General features: G+C 40.5%; 1 non-coding gene across 1 annotated transcript; it reads right to left on the bottom strand.

The window, feature by feature from the left end:
- Positions 1-6,043: 6,043 nt before the first annotated feature.
- trnak-uuu (transfer RNA lysine (anticodon UUU)) lies at positions 6,044-6,116 on the bottom strand. Its single transcript has one exon. It is a non-coding gene; the product is annotated as a tRNA-Lys (tRNA).
- Between the last annotated feature and the right edge of the window lie 540 nt (positions 6,117-6,656).

Raw genomic sequence — 6,656 nt, 5'->3', positions numbered from 1 at the left:
ACACAGGCACATTCATGGGCAATTTGGTAACTCCAGTTACCCTCAGCACATTTTTGGACTGGGGGGAGGGGAAACCAGAGTGCCCACAGGAAACCCCATAACGACACAGGGAGAACGTACAAACTCGTGGCAGAAACTCGAACCCTGGTCCCACAAGAGTGAGGCAACAGAGCTAAGCACTGCAACACCATGCCGCTCTGGTAGAATTCCTTCCTTCCAAATTATTCTACAATCTTTTGACCTGTAATCAGTGCATACTCCTTACCTACTGTACCTACCTTTAGACCTTTCGGTTTGCAAAAGCAGAGTGATTCAGGTCAGCTCAAAACTATTCTGTCACCTGATTTACGACGGACATTTCAGAGTGTTTACTATTAAATGGTTCCTGGTTGATCTTGTTGTGTAGCATCTTGTCTTTCTGGAAAATCCATTTGGCTCAATTACCAACATCATAGGGGTGAAATTTCTGCATTTCCCAGAGAAAAAAATACACAGACTCGTAAAGTCGCAGAATGTTTTAGTCGATGTATATTATTTTGAGAAGAAGAAATAGGTCAGTTTTTTTTTTTTAAATAATATCTTCATATTTTCCATGGGTGTGAATAAAAATTGAGTGTGTTATATAAATGTGAACAGAAGCAATGGTTATACTTAATGTTTCTTTAATGTATGAAAAAAAAGCAAAAAAAAAACTTTTTAATGTTTACAACTATAGAACAAAGATGCGTTTCAAAGTCAGCAGTTTTTACAGTCGGTGACTTGGCAGTATTAGTGAGTCAGCATAGCCCAAATCCAGGCTAATTCAAATATGTTGCTTAAGAAAAACACATTTTGCGAATCAATTGCATATGTTACTGTGGGCTCCGTTTCCTCCATCTCCGTCCCACCCACCACCACGAGGCAGAACTCCTCAAGCATCCAAGGGGAGCATGAATCAAGTTGCCTGGATTTTATGCTCCATAAACAGCCCCTGGGGTTTGGTAATATTCCCGAACATCATGACTTTACAGGTGACAATGCTTTCATCAAGGGTTTTGGGAGCGAGGCAGGGGGGAGGGCGTGGAATTATGCTGGAGAAAACGGATTCCGTGTGACCCATATTAATATTGGATGTGAATCAGACACTGCTTGGGCTCAAAAAGCCACTTGCCTGCTGATCATTTGCTTGATAAATTGCAAGCATTATTCCTTGTAATAGAATAGTTTTGGGGTGGCATGCTGATGAGGGGGATCTATGTCATGACAGATCTGTCCCTTCCCTTGCTCCCCAATAACGTCAGGCAGCGAGCGGTGATCTCTGGGGGGCTGGAGGCGTGGGCCAGCTGTATGGAGGCGCTGTTAATCAACCTGGAAATGAGGGACAGGAAGTTTGGGAACCCTGGAGTTGCTCTGATCAGGCGCTACAGCCCGAAAGAGATGTAACTAACTCCTAGGAATGGAGAATTCATTAGCTTACCTTGGCTGTCAGAGGTGATGGAGCTTCCACCCTTTGGAGTGTTTTGAAAACCTAATGGAATCACTTAACGACTCGGATATTTCAATAAGGCATGAGTATTTATTTTTTTTTTGGAGGTAATTTCATTTCCCTTGCAATTTGGAGGGTGCATTTTACGATATGACTGCTGAGCTGCAATGAGGTCAAGGCTGTAGAGGAGGGATGAGGGAAGTATGTCTGTCGATTTGGCTTCATTCTTTCGTTCTCTGAAAATAGCCCTGTGTTTCTCTGAGGTCAAAGTTCAAGTTAGTTTGCATATTAACAAGAAGCTAATTAATGAGCATTTGTAGATGCCCATTGTACGGTGCGGTTTTCAGAATATCTTTCCAAACTTTTTCTGCTTGCATTCTGTATAACCATTGAACTTAAATAGTCTGTGTTACCAGGGTAGGAGGTTGGATGGATGGATGGACTAACATTATGTCACCATGACTACCATCCAAAATGATTGGTACCCTGAGTAAAAATGATCAATAAAGGCTATGAAAAAAGTGTCTTTATTTTTTAATCACCCTGATCTTTCACTCAAATTATGAGAGATTTTTCCTTTCACTGAGGTAAATTGACTCAAGGGAGAGAAATCCCTGTTGCCTCACGCTGCTGGGACCAGGGTTCAAGTCTCCACCAAGGTTCCATGTATGTGGAGTTTTCATGTTCTCCCGTGTCATCATGGGGTCTCCTCCAGGTACTCTGGTTTCCCCCCACAGTCCAATATACAGGCTGCTTGGAGTTACCAGATTTCCCGTAGGTGTGTGTGTGTGTGTGAGCGGGTTTACCTATCCTTATGGGGACACAATGTCCCCATAACGTGATAAATATTAGTTTTTTCTCCCTTATGGGGACCGGTTTCCTGGTCCCCATAAGGGAAAACTCTATTTTATAAAAATCGGTGACTGCTATGAAAAAACTAAAAATGCAATAACTCTTGTATTTTGTTAGGTTACTTATGGTTATGGTTAGGGCAGGGTAGGGGTTATGGTTGTCATAGTTAGCATTAGCATTTTTCCCATTGAAATGAATGAGCGGTCCCCATAAGGATATGTTTACCCTACATGTGTGTGTGTGTGTGTGTGTGTGTACCCTGCGATGGGTTGGCGCCCCATCCTAGGTTGTTCCCCGCCTTGTGTCCATAGGCTCCAGACCCCTCGGTTTCTGAAAATGGATGGATGGAAAAGTAATCCTGTGTCACAATTATTAGCACCCCTGCATTTAGTAGTTTGTGAAGCCTCCCCGTACTATGATAGTAGCACTGAATCTTCTATTATAATGCTGAATTAGACGGGAGAACTCATTTACAGGCATCTGAGACCATTCTTCCATACAAAATCTCTCCAGATCCTCCATAGTCCGTGAACCTCGCAGAAGATTTTGCATGTCCTCATCATTGTGAGTGGAGGCAAAAACGGACCTGCCCCCCCTTCCAGGCAAATTCATTACAATTCCAGTTGTTTGAGAAGACTTAATTATTGCTCTAATAGAGGAAATTGGCATTTCAAGAGTGCAGCTATTTTTTAATAGCCATTGCTTGATTTATGTAGGTCAGCAACCTTTTGTCTCATTTCATTTGTGTATTGTCTGGTCTTACCCGTGTTGATGAATAACTGAGGGGATCTGGCCTGTGTGTTGCCTCATATTTATAACCAGGTCCACAAGGAAGTCATGCATCACCTCTTATAAGTTCCTAACAAATCAGGTGTCTTCGTAAAAGGTAAAATATGAATGTGAATACATGTTTATTAAGTTTTCTTGATAAGCGTTTTTAAAGGTGCCAATAATTGTGAAATGTATGCTTTGATAACGAGCTAATGAACAACATTTGCCTTTCTATGGATGTTTTTTTGTCAGCTTTCTCCAAAGTTACTAGTAAATCTTGTAGATGCTGTAGGTAGATGCAAAAATGCCAAGATCCTCAGAGTGTCTTCGTAGCACAGCTATGTAGAATATATCTGCAATGTTTGTCTTGTAACTTCTATCATTTCATTTAATTTCATTTCCATGGGTCCTCATCGTCTTGCCATACCTAAACTCCAAAGGACTACACGCCCAAGCGCATCCTTTACGCGTTTGTTGGGCAGCTAGATCCCAGCGAAAACAATGTTACTTATGACAGCTGGCCTGCTCTTATTAGAAGTTTGAGTATTTATGCCTACTTTTGAAGGCGTATCGTGTGAAAAGCACAATTTCGAAATGATTTGCAGGTTGCAAGCCGTGTTCAGTGTGCGGAAAGCAGCTTCAGTGTCCAGTACTGATGCCTGATCTTTGTGACAGAGCCACAGCCATCATAATCGGCTTCATTAGGGCTCTTTCCGTGGCCCCTTGTAATATTTTGCGTTAATACCTGAGCACTGGCAAGAAAAATACCGATAAAGTAAAAGTAAGCTCAAGGGAACAATTTTCAGTAATTTGTCTGTCTTTTGGCAAATAAATTAATTTAGCATTAATCCATTTGATTTTATTACACGGTGCAGTTTGCAATGGAGTAGTAACACACAAAGGCAATGATTGTTGCATGTTTTAAAGGACAGTACTAACAACTATGTTTCAATATGAAAGTTCCCAATGATTATCTTGTACTTTACAGCGTTTATTTGATTCTTAATGGCATGTGATTTGATTCTTCATAATGACAGTCAGTCATCTGTATATTTTTTTTCATGTTTTGGTCTGTGTCTGTGTCTGTGTGTGCTGTAGCTCAGGGTGTCCCACCCTCCCTCCCCAGAAACAATATACCATAATATACCATGTACAGTATACACTAACACACAAGGACAACCAGATGCTGTGTACCCTGATTGTAGAGAGCAGGTTCTGTGCTTAAAGGCTACATACAGAGACACTCTTCCGATTGTCAGGGTCCAAATAGATTTACATAAAGGTACACATCAACAGCTTTTGTCTTTTATAAAATTAATTGTCAAATCTGATAAAATATCCCGACCTCCTATTACATATTGTGTGCCTAGACTTCTATACACAGTACTCTCTGAAATCTAAAGTTGCACGTGCCACAACCAGAAGCATTTTCAGAAATATTTCAGTCAGCCCTTTCTCATAAGAAATACACACCTCAATTCAATTTATTTACGCTGGTTTATTTTCACAATGACTTTCTCCCATTGAAATATAAAAGCAACAAAGAGAATTGTATTTTTGGCATATATGCACAATTTCCATTATTGTTTGCAAAAGACACATCATTGATGAATTATTCATAAATCCACTTAAAAACAGAAATGTACCAGTCGTATAAGCCGTATAATTTTCTCTGCTCCATCTTAATGCCTTGCATAGTTATTTTGGGTTTACAATGGAGTGTAAGTACACCCCTCCACGTGCTTCATATAAAACCTTAATTAATGGCTTATTTTAAAGCCGCGCTGCCAGTTAGCTATATTTCACGCAGGTTTCCTTCATCCATACATCTTCCAGCTGTTTGTCCCGTGCGGGGTCACACCTTTCAGTTAACTGAATACGGACGGGGAGTGTATGATGGCACGAAACGCTGCAAAGTGACTCGGTTGTTATCGCCCAGAAACTATAGAATTTGATCATTTTTCCACATATGTCAAGTTCGAAAAATAGAGTGAGTTTTGGTGCTTTCTGGAGTCCGGGTATTTTCAGGTTTATTTTAACAGAAATTTACAGCTTTTTCAATTTGTTTTTTTTTTGTTTTTTTTAAGTGTAAATGGAGTGAGTGCCTCTGGTTTGTTGCCCGTGTGACAAATAGAATTCTGATTAAAATGTTTCTTTTGATCCTACAGCCCTCTGGTTTTATTTCAGATAAAAATTGTTGCTGACTTAAAAACAAATGTGCATTGAACAAAAAAATAAGACCCACAGAGGGAGGGACAAGTCGTTTCGATTGTGGCATAAATGCTTCCTTTATCTAGACCATTATTCCAGTAACCATTGGTTTCTATGAAACTGGATCACATTCTGAGGTATTCGGAAATTAAATTATGCCATTTTGTTGTTTTTAATTTTGGCAGACCCCCCCCCCACGTTTTGGCACATCAATATCCCGGGGAATATTAAGCAATTAACCTACCACTGCGGTAGTTATGAAATACACTGAAACACAATCAGCTCATATGTCTGAGGGTATATCATGTACATGAAAATGCATCTTTGTTCATCTTTGTCCTAAGAGGACTTGCTGTTTCGCCATTTGTTATAGATTGTGTTGCATCTTAATTTTTAACGCCAAGCATTATTCTGAACAGTGCCTTTGATTTTTTGTTTGCTGTACTGTACCATGCAAGGATGACCACCTTGCAGTACAAAGGCTGATACCTGAAGTGTCTGAATCTGCAAAAGCAGCTGAGCTTTAATTAGATGAGAACATTTACCTCATCATCTGGTGAGCGGGTGAAACTTAGGGTGATTCTCAATATGTCTACTTGACCCTACTTGTGTCCTCATATGCCCGTTTTACGTTGTCTTCCATTGCTGAAGACTAGTTCCAATTCAAGATTCAAGATTCTTTAATTGTCACATACATAGTTATACAAAGTGCAACATGCAGTGAAATGCATCCAAAATGAGCACCGCCCGAACAGGGACTTGAACCCTGGACCCTCAGATTAAAAGTCTGATGCTCTACCGACTGAGCTATCCGGGCTCTACTCAAAACATCCTCAGAACAGAACAGAAGAATACTCAGAACAGAAGCACAGAGGACAGTAAAAATTCCCGGATGTCATTCGTGCTCCACCCCAAATATCAAGAATGCATCAACTGCATCCTCGGCGAACGAGACCAATCCCATGATTCATTGCGCCCCATGTTCATTCTTGGGAGGCAAGTTAGCAAGACCGGTCTTGGGAAACACCCATAGGTTCCTTTTGCATTTTGTGTTACTAATTACCTAATGCAAATTGGGGGCTAAATGTTCGTAATGGTATTAAAGTTCGTCCAAACATGTTTATGAGCTAGGGGATTGTACTTCGGATGTGACCTCTGGTACTGGAATTTGGGGGCAGGAATCCTTTTCTCCGAGAAACTTCCAGTGTCATCTTACAGAACTTCTACAAGATAATCTGTTTGTACACATATACTTTAAAATTAATTTTCGGCACTTCACCGAAGCACAACATCTATCACCACCATCAGGACCACTTCATCTCCATGATTACCGGCTGTGTGGTGTATATCACATATA

Source organism: Paramormyrops kingsleyae, chromosome 12 (genome assembly GCF_048594095.1).
Source record: "Paramormyrops kingsleyae isolate MSU_618 chromosome 12, PKINGS_0.4, whole genome shotgun sequence".
Taxonomy (NCBI): Eukaryota; Metazoa; Chordata; class Actinopteri; order Osteoglossiformes; family Mormyridae; genus Paramormyrops; species Paramormyrops kingsleyae.
Note: the sequence above shows the minus strand (reverse complement) of the source record. Positions and strands in the feature narration are given on the sequence as shown.